At 38.2% G+C, this 14,617-nt stretch overlaps 3 long non-coding RNA genes across 3 annotated transcripts in view; 1 reads left to right on the top strand and 2 right to left on the bottom strand.

Moving 5' to 3' along the window:
• The window catches only part of LOC110945846 (uncharacterized), a 35,754-nt gene extending 22,810 nt beyond the window's left edge, over positions 1-12,944 (bottom strand). The window contains exons 1-3 of the long non-coding RNA XR_007944246.1: positions 12,467-12,944; positions 11,475-11,531; positions 10,494-10,589 (exon numbers count right to left, since the gene is read on the bottom strand). This is a non-coding gene — a long non-coding RNA (uncharacterized LOC110945846). The remainder of the gene's footprint in view (positions 1-10,493; positions 10,590-11,474; positions 11,532-12,466) is intronic.
• The window catches only part of LOC127535399 (uncharacterized), a 261,104-nt gene that overhangs the window by 9,474 nt on the left and 237,013 nt on the right, over positions 1-14,617 (top strand). The window lies entirely within an intron of this gene.
• LOC127535397 (uncharacterized) lies at positions 7,329-7,996 on the bottom strand. Its single transcript, XR_007944244.1, has 3 exons — positions 7,816-7,996; positions 7,648-7,725; positions 7,329-7,490 (listed from the first exon to the last, which is right to left on the bottom strand). It is a non-coding gene; the product is annotated as an uncharacterized LOC127535397 (long non-coding RNA).

Here is a 14,617-nt window from a genome sequence, read left to right as displayed (position 1 = left end):
CATTATTACAGACACATTAGGTTTGTTTATCAAGAACTGTATTTTTCAGTGTTTCTTATTTTATTCAAAGGTGAGGTGTTTATTGTTTGTGTCAAAAAAGGAATCGTTTAAAACCAGAAACTGTTGAAAACCTGTTACTTCTGAATAAAATCTCCCCTTTCCTGTACATCCTTGTCTAAGTTACACAAGCATATTCAGTACAATCTTCCTAGTTTCACAAGCACTTTCAATGTCCTCTGCCTGCATAAGTCCATGCCATTTTCCTAAGGTGACAGAAAGACATTATTACACAACCTGCTACATTATATGATACTACCATTTTGGGGAAAAATTACACACACAGAATACGTGAAAATCTATTTTATTAAACATATATGTGATCATTTATCTATAGAAATTATTTGATCGTACATTTTTTTGTTTTTCATAGTCATTCCCAACAGCTATAATGAACAACGATTCAATGCATCAGGCATGTGGTTCAGATACAGCTGCCTGTGATTATACACTTGACCAGTAGGTGGTTTCGTGTGCTCATGAAGCTTCAAGAAATTAACCCTTTCTCGAACCAGCTGGCTCAAGTGGTTCAATGCCTCATGAGGCTTCATCTCACCATCACTACTTTTGACCTTTCTACACCTATGTTCTGCTTCTCCTGCCATTATGTTGTGATTTTAGATGAACATACACTGACAATAATGGTAGTTATATTTATAGGTGTTTATAATGCTGAAAACATATCTGGGGGACATTTGGTCACTTATGGATCACCTAATCGCCTTGATTTACAGATAAACAAAAAAGCAACTCGTAGGAAGCTCTGCTCTGACATTCAGTTGTGTCATCTGCTTTGAACAAAGACAACAGACGTCACAGTATCAGCATCAACAGCAGAGGTTCATTTTAAACTATCCCTGGAAAGATTTCCTCTGTCATATATATTTTCCAAGCACTGAAAGACAGAAAGGCCTGTAGTCAGTTTAGCTTTAGAGGAGAGGATTTTATTATCCATCTTATCTGTGCTGTAATATAGATGTAATAACTGTAGCGTTCATAATTACTTTGGACACATTCTGGGAGGTTATTTTTCCAATCTACACTGCAGGAATATGTACTACAGCATGTGAATCAGTCAAACAATGTTATCGACTAGAGAGTAGATTTACTGTTTTCTCCAGTTTAACTTCAGAGACTCAGCAGATATTCAGGATAGGGTTGCCACCTTTCAGAAAGGAAAATAAAGGATGCCCACCATGACTCCTCGGGGCCACAGTTCGATAAAATTGAAAAAACATTCACAGATTCAGACTTCCGGCATCAACAACTCATTAGACATACATTGTTAAAACATAAACGATGTCTCTTTCCCATCGTTGTAAGGCAGACAATGTGATACAAGCCCAGTTTTATCAAAAGTAGCTGTCTTTCAAGCTGTAGGAATAACACTGGTGTCAACTGGAGCCAGTTGAAGGCTGCAGTGATTCTGTTGACACTACAGTGTATCAGAGTGAGGTTATTGAATATGTATGTCTCTCTTTGCTGTTGCAGCAGTTTTGCAATTTGCAGGCGGTCCCTGTTCAAAGCCGGCTGCTCATAGACACCAACGTTATTTCTGCAACTTGAAAGACAGCTACTTTTGATAAAACTGGGCTTGTAGCACATCATCTGCCTTACAACGATGGGAAAGAGGCATCGTTTATGTTTTGACATATATCTGAGTTATTGATGCTGGAAGTCTGAATCTGTGAATATCTTTCCAACTTTAATGAACTTGGGGCCACAACCACCCAAGGAGTGGTATATTTAATTTTGAAAAAAGCATTTAGTCATAATTAAAGCTTTAAGTGCTTTATTAACACAAAACTAAGAGTTTGGTATTGTTTTATGATCACAGGTTCTGTCTAAAAAGATGTGGCATCATTTTAAACAGTGAAACCATACTAATAAAATGTAATGGCCAACCAGTGTGCAATACTGGATTCTGCAAAAACATAAACAACTGAATGCAGAATACTGTACAAAGAAATTCTCTGCAGATATTTTTCCCATCTAAATCTTTTCTTAACACAATGAATGTATTAACTTATTTATGTGTGTATGAATGTATTTACTGATTTATTTATTTATTTAGTACCGTTAACATATCAGAGTTCTGAGTGAGTTTTTCATTAGACAGGCAAAGGCCATTTACTGATCACATATAGGCTATTAAATAAATGATATTTAAAAAAATAAATAAAAGCATTTAAAATACTATTAAACAACTTAGGCATTTATTGAGTCACTAAAATACTGTAGAGTCTACGGCCACATTAGTCTGACTATAATCATCCTCTGGTAAATTCACAACCATGTACTGATGTCTCTTACCAAAGGGACTTCAGGAGATGATTATATGATGATAAACTGTGACCTGCTAATTGGGTTCTGTCTGTTCTCATGTTTCTTAAATGTTGGTCTCCTGATGCTGCCTTACTTCAGCTAGTCTATGAGCAACAGAAAATACAGTTTGCCCTGTCCCTATTGCCAGGGGTTCCAGTCTTCTCACTCACATCTGTGCTTTTGAAAACGTTTTTGCTTCTTTGGATGTGGTGGAGTTTCAGGTATAGACATTTTTAAACATGCGGGAGCAGTACCGTCTGTAACCAGGAAACCCGTGACAGGACCAGCAAACAGACCTGCTGGACCTCGCATCGGGTCCTCGCTACATAGGTCTAAGGTAGATGAAACTGACTGCCCTTAATATTTCCAGTGTTTTATTTTGTTTATTATGCAGTTTTGATGCATGTGTGACAGACGTGTATGGGACATTTCTGAAAATACAGAACAATTAGCGTCCCGTATTGAATCAATACGGGACGCTACAATTAATTGTCAAATAAAGGACGATTCCGTATTTTAAGGGACAGGTGGCAGCCCTATTTCAGGACTACTGACAACACAGAGCCTTACTTACTGTTTTAATCACATTTAGGTTTTCTAAACATTACATTAATGTGAACCAGTGTCTCCACTGACAGTTTTATTAACTAAATGTACCACATTACAGTAACACAAACATCGTTAGCTTAATGCTACGTTAGCTTTAATCAGGCTACGACTGAGCAGCTAGCTCGGTTAGCATCGCTAACATTAAAGCTAATATTTACTGGATGCTAACTTTCTTCTCTGATCAACACACACTGAAATAAACTCCACCAACATCTGGAGTGCATGGCACACATTATATATGGCACTACAAAGTGCATTAAAAGCTGTACCGATAAGAAGATAAACACTTACAGAACAGTCAGAGTCCTTTCAGTGTCTGCTGGTAGAATCAGCTGAAGGTAGAAAACTGGTTAAAACAAGCCAACAGGCAGAAAAACTGTTTGTGGAAGAGGTTCTGCTGCTCCACCGATAAACCAACAGTTATTATATTAGAATTAATCCAGACGAGGAGAGCAGAGTCTGGGCTGCCTCCTCCATAGGACCTGTCAATCATTCCAGACGAGACTGTAAATGAAATCACCCGACCCCCGGCTTCGCAAAACTTAACACTCAATAAAAAAATTCAATATTGATTTATTTTAAGATTGGCCACCTGATCTCTCATTTTGACCACAAAAACTAACAAATTTATATATATATATACAGTATATATATATATATATATATATATATATATATATATATATATATATATATATATATAGTCAATGCACCGTACTCTGTTTGGCTCAGGCATGAACTAACCGTGACATCACTCGTTGGTTTCAACGCCGAGAAAATGAAGCCCGGATTTTGCTACTTCCTGGTCGCCATTTTGGATTTTTTGGAGCCAGTGACGTAAAAAGCGTCACCAAACAGGCTGGACCGGAGAGCAACTAGGGGCAGGACTGGTCTATGGGCGGGCCAGACTGAAGCCAGACTGCTGAAAGCATCGCCCTAAAGGATCTGCCAATCATTCCAGACAAGACTGTCTATCAAGTATAGCCATGCCCCCTGGCTCCGCCAACTTTAACGAGTTATTTAAAATTCAGTATTGATTTATTTTAAGATCGGCCACTTGATCTCTCATTTTGACCATGAAAACTAATGGGAAAAAAATCCTGAGCTGTAGAAAATCAGTTTATCGAATTTTATTTTTTTGGTGATGAATTGGGGTCTATGGAGCAAAAGCTTTTTGGAGCCAACCCTAGCAGACGGCGTGATATTGCAAGTTTTTGACACTTCCGGGTGGGCTTCATTTTTGGAGCCAGATGCTACGTCCAGCTTTATATACAGTCTATGGTTTGGCTCGACACTTGCTGTGACCACTTCAGGTCTCAGAAAATGAAAAAAATGACCTTTTTTTGTTTCTGTCTCTGACTGATTTTATTTTCTTGTTATTGTAAATATGAAATGAAAATAAAAGTATTTTAAAAATTTCATTAGCAAGTTATGTTATACTGTGAATAACAAACTTGCAGACAACAGTGCAATAAATATTTGTCAGGAATAAATATCTGTGAATACTAATTTGCTTGATATTTGATATTGCAAAAAAGGACATTGTGATGTTGTAAAGAACAGTGTTGGAGATTAGCCCTTTAACTGATGTTCTCATATTTGTGAAATTTAATTGTGATGGAACTGTTTCCTTGCAGAGGAAAAAGAGATGATAGTGTAATTAGAAAGTGCAACACCTTTTTTTTTTATTTAATATTTTTATTTCTTCTTTTATTTCATTTTTAACATTTGGATATCCTTGAACACTTAGTTGAACAAAATATAGGTTCTGATATTGTTGTAAAGAATAATGTTGGAGATGTGCACTCATGTTGGAATAAATCCTCATTGTGAAGCAACCTTTACTTGCACTGAATTGGAAATATGTTAGAAAAACACACTGAATTATAAAACAACGCTAGAATTATACATGATTTTAATAGTAATAGGTCGTGATCTAAAGTGGGCTTGTCTGAGGCATGAAAGTCCAGGGCTGAAAATGAGTCCAACTCCGGCCCTGGTTTCCGCTGTTGCCAATGAGGTGCTAATCAAAGTAATTAATCCATGAAACAAGTCCTACCACACCACTGGGAATGGGATGTTAGGCTGGAGGCCTGCCAATGAGTGGGGTGGGAGAAGGGGTGAATCTTGTTAGACTGTTTTCCAGTTCTTGTAAAAGGGTAGCTTGCCATCCATCCAAAGAAGCTTAACCTGTTTGGCAAACAGTCTTCTTCCTCATCCTCATCATCATCATCTTCATCCTTAACACTCATCACATCTTTCATGAGTTTCTCATCAATGCTCAGCAAAATGTTTGGTTTATTGTGGCGGCATCCAGAAATCCAAGGGCATGTGTTATGGCCCCGGCTCCAAAAGCCGTAAACGATGCAGTGAACAACCAGGAAGCAGGTTTAAAGCTCAAAGTCCGAGCATTTATTTATAAGTAAAAGCAAACAGATGGCAGCAACAGCCCAGCCACGTGGGCTGCGCCCCAACAGCCACAGAGTCAGTTCGAGGAAGTGTGGGAGCTCTAAGGCAGCCCCAGCATCAGCCAGCCCCACTGAAAGCTCCCAGGAGTCAGCTCCGGTGCGCGCCCTGATGCGCACTCCAAAAGCGAACTGCAGCTCGACAGCGGAAGCCAGCTTTTATCCTCCCAAGACCGGAAGTCAGACTGGGCCCTTCACCGTCCTTGGTCGCCTCCTATCAGCTCCTTGAAAATAAAACAAACATTAGGTCCACCACCCTGGCTGGGGGCCATCACAGCATGGCTGTGGAGTTGAAGGTGTGTTAGCCTTAGCATGAGCATTAGCATGATACCAAACAACCTCCAACTTGCTTAACATGAGTTTTAACTCACTTTACTTGATGTTCCGATTTCCAAGATTCCATACTGTTAAAAGTGAATGGTTTTCTAGAACTGAGTGGCTTAGGGTGATCCTGCTGTTGTGTGTGATTGAATGAAGCTAGATGTGCTTCAAACAAAGTAACAGGGGTGGATTCCAGGTGGGAGAGGCTGCAGGTGATTGGCTCAGGTGTTGTGAGTGACAGTGAGGAGGTCCAATACTATGGAAGTGACTGATGGTAACTGATTGGCAGTTGTCTGTTTATATTGGGATTCCTGATGGCCAACAATGAACTATGGCAGAGTGAGTGCTGCACACAAGCAAGTCTACTTCTGAGTGGCTCAAAAAGAACAAAATGAAGGTTTTGCAATGACATCAACTTGTGTTTTGATACCTGATACCAGCAGTGAAACATGGTGGTAGTGTTATGGTTTGGGGCTGCTTTGCTTCCACAGGACCTGGACAACTTGTCCTAACTGGTGAAGCCATGAATTCTGCCCTCTATCACAAAGTCCTCCTGGAGAATATCCACCATCAGTTCATGACCTCAACACAAATGGTTAATGCAGCATGACAATGACCCAAAGCACACAAGCGAGTCCACCTCTGAGTGGCTCAAAAAGAACAATATGAAGGCTATGGATTTGCCAAGTTAAAGTGTGGACTTGAATATAATTGAGATGCTGAGGCAAGACCTTAAAAGGACAATTCATGCTCGAAAACTGTCCAATGTGGCCAAAATAATACTATTCTGAGTAGAAGAGTGGAATAAAATTCTTGCATGGTGATGTAAAAGACTGATCACAATCAGTAACAGACATTTAACTGCAGTTGTTGCTGCCAAGGGACCAACCAGTAAATAGGTTTAGGGGGAACTTACTTTTTCCCAGTTTTGATGTAGGTTTTCAATAATTCTTCAATAAACCATAATTTAAAATGGCATTTTGAGTTTTGTGGGTTATCTCTTTAAAATATTCAATAAATATTAATATTAGTTTGATGATCTGAAAAATTTAAGTGTGAAAAATATCCAAAAATGGAAGAGTTCTGTTTTTTGCACGTCATTGTGATGTCCTACTCTTTTCCACTGAACAAATGAAGTTAGGTCTTTGATGCCCAATTTGAAATGGTTTGTGTAACCACAGGACCACTTCATTATTAATGCTGATTTCTGGAATATTTAATGACGTGGCTGCTTTGTTTCCTGCTGTCTCTCTTGATCATATCAATGAAAATACGCCTTCAGGTTTAAAGAGAAATGTAATGTCACAAATATTTCAAATTACATCAACTTCATATCACTCTCAGTTATAGAGAATATTGAACTGAGGTACAAAATCAACCTATTTTGCACAAAGTTACTCTTCATAATATGGAAGATTTTGCAGGATCCAGTCTGAAGACAGCGAGTGTTTTTTGTTTTGGTCACCATCCAGAGCTGTGTGGCAAGCAAAAAGAAAGAAAGAAAGAAAGAAAGAAAGAAAGAAAGAAAGAAAGAAAGAAAGAAAAACAATATCTGATTTGAAATCTTTTATTTCTGATAAAAAGGCATTTGCATTATTTTGTAAGCATTACAATCATCTTCATTCATTTGCTATCTTCTACGTCTGATGGCACTTCCTGCAGAGCTTGACTCTAGACGTCTGAGTCTGGACGTCTATTGTCGTGTCGCCAGAGCTGGTCAAAAGATGTTATGAAATGAAAGATAAAGATAAAAAGCACAGAGAGATAATCAGTCAAATGTTATCCATGTCAAAATTTACACTGATTGTTTTGTTGATGTTGTTGTTGTACTGTCTAAACAATGAACAAACTGCAAGTAAATTAAACTTACTGATGACCCAGAACATGCTCCTCGTCTCTTCCCGCAGAGTCGGGGTTTCTTCTCCGTCTGTCCTCTTTCTTTCACTTGCTAAAAGATAATCAATATAAGTGAAGAATTGATACACACAGAAAAAATGTTCCTCTACTCAACATGACAAAACAACACAATCAAAGTTACCTGCACACTTGTCGTCGGATCAACAGGCTGGGGTTGATGCTGATCATCTCTCAGCTGAGCGGCTTCATCAGCAGAAGTGAAGGCTGTGGTGAGCAGGACGACCTGCAGACACAACAGGACCAGCAGCAAACCTTTGTCCATGGCTGATCGACTGAAGAGTGTGAAAGCTACAGGTCTATATTCATGTGAATGAGGAAGTCAGAAAAATGAGCTGACACTTTACTTTATCAAGATGTCAGAAAGAAATTGCATGATGGCATCACAATACATGTTTTGCTGCTGTGTTTTGCAGAAGTGAAAGCTGTTTGGTGACCCCTCTCTCAGGTCACAACAAAAAATACAACAGAAAAACTCACAGGTGGAAAGTGACAAACACTGACTACATTCAACTAGGACATGGAAGAGAAAATTCACAGGAGAACAGGAGACATCATTGGAAGGAAAAACACAAAAGAGAACACAAGAACTAAATGTGACTTGGACAAAACTGAACTGGCAGATGGGGACTGGGAGGGACAGGAAGGAATCTGTGAGGCGGTGTGTATGGAAGGAGGAATCCAGCAGCATCATGGAGGACTGGAGCAGGCAGGTGAAGCAGACGGCCTGTCAAAGTCCACAGATATTGGGAGAGTGGCAGCAGAAACAGGCAGCAGAATCCAATGCATTTTTATAGGAGGTAATTAAATTTTATTTGCAATTACTCTGTCAAGGAACACAGCAGAGTTTTTCTGTTTATCTGTCTGTTGGCAACATTACTCAAAAACAGAAGGACCAAGGACCAAGTGATTTGTAAACTTAAATAAATGTTGTGCCATTTTACAGTATTAGTAACAAAAACATTCTTGACTATAAAATCTCATAGCTTCTTATTTGATCAGTTTTATCAGTTAGCCATTATTGTGTCCTTCATTTGTAATTTCCTCGTCATATACGGATCCATTCAGCCAATAAAACCTAGTATGTTTCCACTTACTTCCACTGGCCTGAGTACTTCACTATTTAAAGATTCTCACAGATGTCGTGAGCAAAAAAGTAACGTTCTTAAAACGTCTCGCACAGTCTGTCGTCAGTGTTGTTTTCAATGATGAAGAACAGTTGAAGTTTATCACAAAACCTGTTGGACAGATTTTTGGAGCCCAAAACATAACTGATGTGTCACAGCAGTCACATTATATAAACAAATAAAGCACTCAGAGAGCGCAGTACTCCACCAAGGCTACTCTGTCGTATGATTTCCTGTGGATAAAATCTTTAAAAATTTGTGGTCCGCAGCAGTGAATTTGTATTAGGATCGCAATCATGTGATCGTCAGCAGGCAGCTCACGTAGTGTCTCTTGTCATAGTTACGGTGAAGCTGTGTCGCTCTGTCGCAATGATCTGGAAATCTGTAACAAATCCGTGTATACAGACTAGAAGCCACATCACTGCCTAAATCTGATCACATGGTCCTTGGTCCTTCTGTTTCTGAGTAATGTTGCCAACAGACAGAAAGATGAACCAATGCCGATCGTCACATAACTCTATTGCGTTCCTTGGCAGAGTAATTACAAAAAAAATTGAATTCTAATTACCTCCTATAAAAATGCATTGGATTCTGCTGTCACTCTACCAATATCTGTGGACTTTGACAGGCCGTCTGCTTCACCTGCCTGCTCCAGTCCTCCATGATGCTGCTGGATTCCTCCTTCCATACACACCGCCTCACAGATTCCTTCCTGTCCCTCCCAGTCCCCATCTGCCAGTTCAGTTTTGTCCAAGTCACATTTAGTTCTTGTGTTCTCTTTTGTGTTTTTCCTTCCAATGATGTCTCCTGTTCTCCTGTGAATTTTCTCCTCCATGTCCTCGTTGAATGTAGTTAATGTTTGTCGCTTTCCACCTGTGAGTTTTTGTGTTGTATTTTTTGTTGTAACCTGAGAGAGGGGTCACCAAACAGCTTTCATTTCTACAGAACACAGCAGCAAGACATGTATTGTGATGAATTCATACAATTTCTCTCTGACGTCTTTTTGAAGAAAGTGTTGGCTCATTTTTCTTACTTCCTCATTCACATGAAGCGGTTGGTTGTCAGTGATTATATAAAGACCTGTTGCTTTCACACTCTTCAGTCGATCAGCCATGGACAAAGGTTTGCTGCTGGTTCTATTGTGTCTGCAGGTCGTCCTGCTCACCACAGCCTTCACTTCTGCTGATGCAGCTGCTCTGCTGAGAGATGGTCAGCATCAACTCCAGCCCGTTGGTCTGATGAGACATCTGCAGGTAGCCACCGCCACATTCCCTCCTTCGGCTCAATCAGTTCTGCCCATTTCCGCCTTCCAAGCACTGGACAATTTGTGAGTCGCCTTCCCGTAATTTAGTTTAATGTTCAGTTTTATCTCGGCCCTCGGGTCCGCCCTTGGTTCAGTTTAGTTTAGTTTCTCCATTCTGCTATTTTTTCCCCTGTTTTTGTGAGTCGAGTTTTCTGTTTATATACCTTTATTTCATTGAATTACCCACCTGTCTGTGCCTGTTGCTTGGGTTCAACTCTGATTCGTGACAGAAAGTGAGGAAAAGACGGTAAGAAATGCAACTTCTTCACTTTCTGAGACATTTAATGTCCACTAATTTCTTATGAGTCACAGTCTGCTCAGTATTACTTCACATGATATTACAATAGTCAGGAGAGCAATTTTAACACTTACAAATTTCGGTGCAGCTAATTTTTGGTTGAGGTTATTGAGACTGATATCATTTCCACCCTGTGCTGATGCCACCAGCCTCCAAGCTATGAAGAAACCCTGCGAAAGAGGAAGAAGACAGAGCAAATCAAATGCTTTTGTGCACACATCAGCATCTCCAACAATGACAAATTTACAAGGAAATTCTCTGTTCCTCGTTTATCTAAACAGCCTTTTCCTTCTGAATCTGCCAAATCCAACTGAAGTAAATTAAAAAGGAAACACAGTTCAGATTCTTTTAACTGAATATATGAGAATATATCATGTTTGAATGTAGGTGAATCTGTGCCCCACCTTCCCCAGTGTGCTGTCTGACAGCCCAGACTTTTTAAGGAATTGAGCTGATATTTTGACGGTATTTCCTGGATCCAACTATAAAGATTTTTTTTTAAAAAAACAAACTATTTACAAGGTTGAGACAGCAGAAATAATTATGTTCACTGAGCAGTACAGTCATAGCCATCAACCAAAATGAAATATTTTGGTTGATGGCTATGACTGGTATTTATATTGCAAGTGACAATTTTGTGGTATTTTCTAAGCTTCACAAGCGTCATGGTACTTGTGTCCAAACTTATGGCCATGGCTGTAGTGTTATTATATATTTCCTGACTTTATTTTTTTCTGTGAAGAACCCAGAGAGGGTTATTTGGTTAATATTTATTTCATAAATAGTGTTATTTCTGTCATTAATAGTGTTATTATATATTTCCTGACTTTTTTTTCTGTGAAGATCCCAGAAAGGGTTATTAATATTTGGTTATGTGTGGCTTTCTGGAAAACAATGTTTACGTTTAGGCATCCCTGCGATGGCCACACTTTTTCTGTTACAAACTGACCCCGGCCCCCCACCAGAGAAGGGAAAAGTTATGTGGCCCTCACAGGAAAAAGTTTGGGGACCCCTGGTTTATGGTTATCCATCAAGACTTTTAATACTGATCTTACCTGCTGCATGTTGAACTGCAGATGATGGGCCTTCCATCTCATCACTTTGCAATGTTCCTGGGAAAAGTTACAAGAGTTACTCTCAAAATGTTAATTCAAGTAAACATTTAACTGAACTATTAATACTTATTCAGATGTGATCAGTTCAAAAGAAATCCTCCTGCCTTTTTTGTTGTTGTGGAGACAAAGACTATCTAGTTCAGTTAAACTTCTTAGGCTCTGGCTAATAGTCTATTCCTCACAATACAGAAAGTTGTACAGCCCTGATGGAAAATCAAACTGTCCATTACCTCATGAAAACAACACCCACACTTCAACTCACCAACAAAATAGACTATTAAATAGTTAAATCAAAATCCTCAATCCAGCTTCAGCCCAATTGTGACAGCGGTGGTTTGTGAGTGTGTCAGTGACACACACAGAGTCACAGACTGACTGTGGATGCAGTGATACCTTGATTTGAAGAAATCTCTGTTGAAAGCTGCTCCTCTTTCTCACTCTGGACATCTCTGCTGCTTTTTTTTTTCTTTGAAATGAAAAAGTTCTCAATGTTTTGAGTCCTTTTCATTGTTCTCTCACTATTATTGTCTGCCCCTGAAGGAATCCTGCATTATGGTTGGTTAGGCTTCTTCAAGTAAAAAAAAAATACAAATAAATAAAGCACACAGGCTTGGTATCAGAATAAACAGGAATAATTGAACATTATGACATTATCAACTCATGGTATAGCTTCCCCTAAAACAACCCTCTAAAACATTTAATTCAAACAAAGATTTGTAAACAAGACAGCTTGGGGTTTCATTAACGTTTTTTTTTATTCCCCAATTTTAACCAGCTCAGGTTCATGTTTCCTTTAAGCTGCAAGACATTATGTTAAGCTAGCGTGCTAACTCGCTAATGCTAGCACTAGATCCAAACAACTCACGAGTCAACTCAATTTCAACCTTTTTAAAACTTTAAACACTACATGTTGCAAATGACTGTTTACTCACCTTCTTTTGCTGATGAACAGTCCCAGTCTTCTTGTATTTTAGCTTTCCAGTTCTTTCTCCAGGTAGATCAAGTGACTGACAGCTCTGAGAGGGGGGCCAGCAGGGTTTTTTTTAAACAATTTTTAAATAACTTTATTTACAAAACTGAACAATAACAGTTCACAATTTCATCAGGAACATTGTATGCTCGAGGTAGTATGCATCTCATAGTATAAAACAGATATAAAGAAAGCATATAAATACATAATACAGTTCACAAAATTAAGAAATAAATAAAGAATGTATAAGAGGAATGTACATCAAATGAAATCAAATTCAACACAAAGCGTTCTTGTCTTCACAGCTTTGGGGTTACTGCAAAGTTTTAAAGTGTCAAGGTAGAATTTTAAATATGCAAGGAAGACAGTCAGGTTGGGTTTTTGTTTTGAAAATTTGCTGGTGTGAACATGGAATTTTGCTAAAAGTACAATAAAGTTGATGACATGTGTATTTTTTTTTTTTTAATGGGCAAAGCAGCCAAATAAAATAAATTCAATTTTAAATTTGAGTTGAGTATTCATTTTTCTGTTCAACAATAAGTTAAGGTCCTGCCAAAATCCCTGACTCAGGGTACAATCTCAAAACAAATGATTTATAGTTTCCTGTGTGTGGTGACAAAAAGAACAAAGAGGGTCAATCTTGAGTCTGTATTTTGCAATAACAGAGTTAACAGGATAACACCTGTGGAGTATTTTCAGAGAAACTTCCCGCACCTTATTTGAAATACAAAATTTCCTGTGTAATGACCATGTTTTTGCCAGTCAATATCAACATAAAGATTATTCCAGTAAAATACTGAAGTAGGCTTACAGATTGTATTTCTTAAGATTAAATCTCTTATACATTTATTGTTTGTTTTTACTATTCAGGAAAGGACCTGAGTTCCCTATCTATAAATTAGATGGGGTGATTTCAATGGAGACATCAGAGGTTGAAGAGGATAATATTTTAAGACCTGATGGAATAGCATCAAAGATGATTGCAAATTCTCCAGGTGGTATAGGAAAATTATATTCAGATAAGAATTCTTCATAAGAGAACATGTGACCCTTTTTGTTAAATAATTGACGGACCAGTAACAAGCCATTGTCAACCCAATTCTTAAAAAAATAGTGTTTTATGCTTGAAATGTATATCTTGATTATTCCAAATATAGCATTTGTGAGGTGAAAAATTATGTTTGTACACCAAGGACCAGCATAAAAGCAGCTGTTTGTGGAAGTTGGAAAGTTTTGCAGGGAGCTTTTCTACCTTGTAATTGCATCTTAATAAGAAGTGAAGTCCTCCTAAGGCCTCAAACACATATGTGGAAATAAAATTCCATAATGAATTTGGATTTGTTAAGTACCGTTTGATCTTAAAACTGGAATGTAGGGTACTGAAATCTCGAGCATTAAAACCACCACTACTTAGTTTGTTAATCATCACATTTTTTTTCTAATAAGGTGAGATCTCTTTTTCGAAATAAATTCAAAAAGGATTTTGTCAATTTTTGTATATAAATCTTTAGAAATATCTAAAGAAGAACTGGCATAAACAAATCTCGATAGGCCCTCAGCTTTGGATAACAAAACTCTACCAGTAATGGTTAAGTCCCTTTGCAACCATAAATCAAACCTCTGTGTAATTGCAGAGATGATTGGATTAAAGTTTTCATTCATCCTAAGAACTTGGTCTTTGAAAATGACTACTCCCAGATATTTAACCTTAAATTTAACGGGAATTCCTGAAATATCTTTCTCATTGCAAGCCTTGATAGGCAACAACTCACATTTAGATAAGTTCAGTTTAAGACCAGAGGCTACAGAGAATTTATCTAAAAGTTTGACTGCAGTGTCAATTTGAGATCTATCCTGTAAAAACAAAGTGGTATCAGCTAGTTGACTCAAAGATATAGTCTTTCCTGCTATAGAAATGCCCTTTAAACTACTTTCTTTAATATAAATTGAAAGAATTTGCATAGGAAGAAGGAATAGGTACAGGGAGACAGGACAACCCTGTCGAATACCACGTTCTATCCTAAATCTTTTGGTAGTTCCATATGGTAGCTTAATAGAACTATTTCCTGATGCATACACGTGGACAAAATTGTTGGTACCCCTCAGTTAAAGA

This window comes from Acanthochromis polyacanthus, chromosome 9, assembly GCF_021347895.1.
Source record: "Acanthochromis polyacanthus isolate Apoly-LR-REF ecotype Palm Island chromosome 9, KAUST_Apoly_ChrSc, whole genome shotgun sequence".
Taxonomy (NCBI): domain Eukaryota; kingdom Metazoa; phylum Chordata; class Actinopteri; family Pomacentridae; genus Acanthochromis; species Acanthochromis polyacanthus.
The sequence above is the reverse complement of the archived record's forward strand: the minus strand, read 5'-3'. Positions and strand labels throughout refer to the sequence as shown.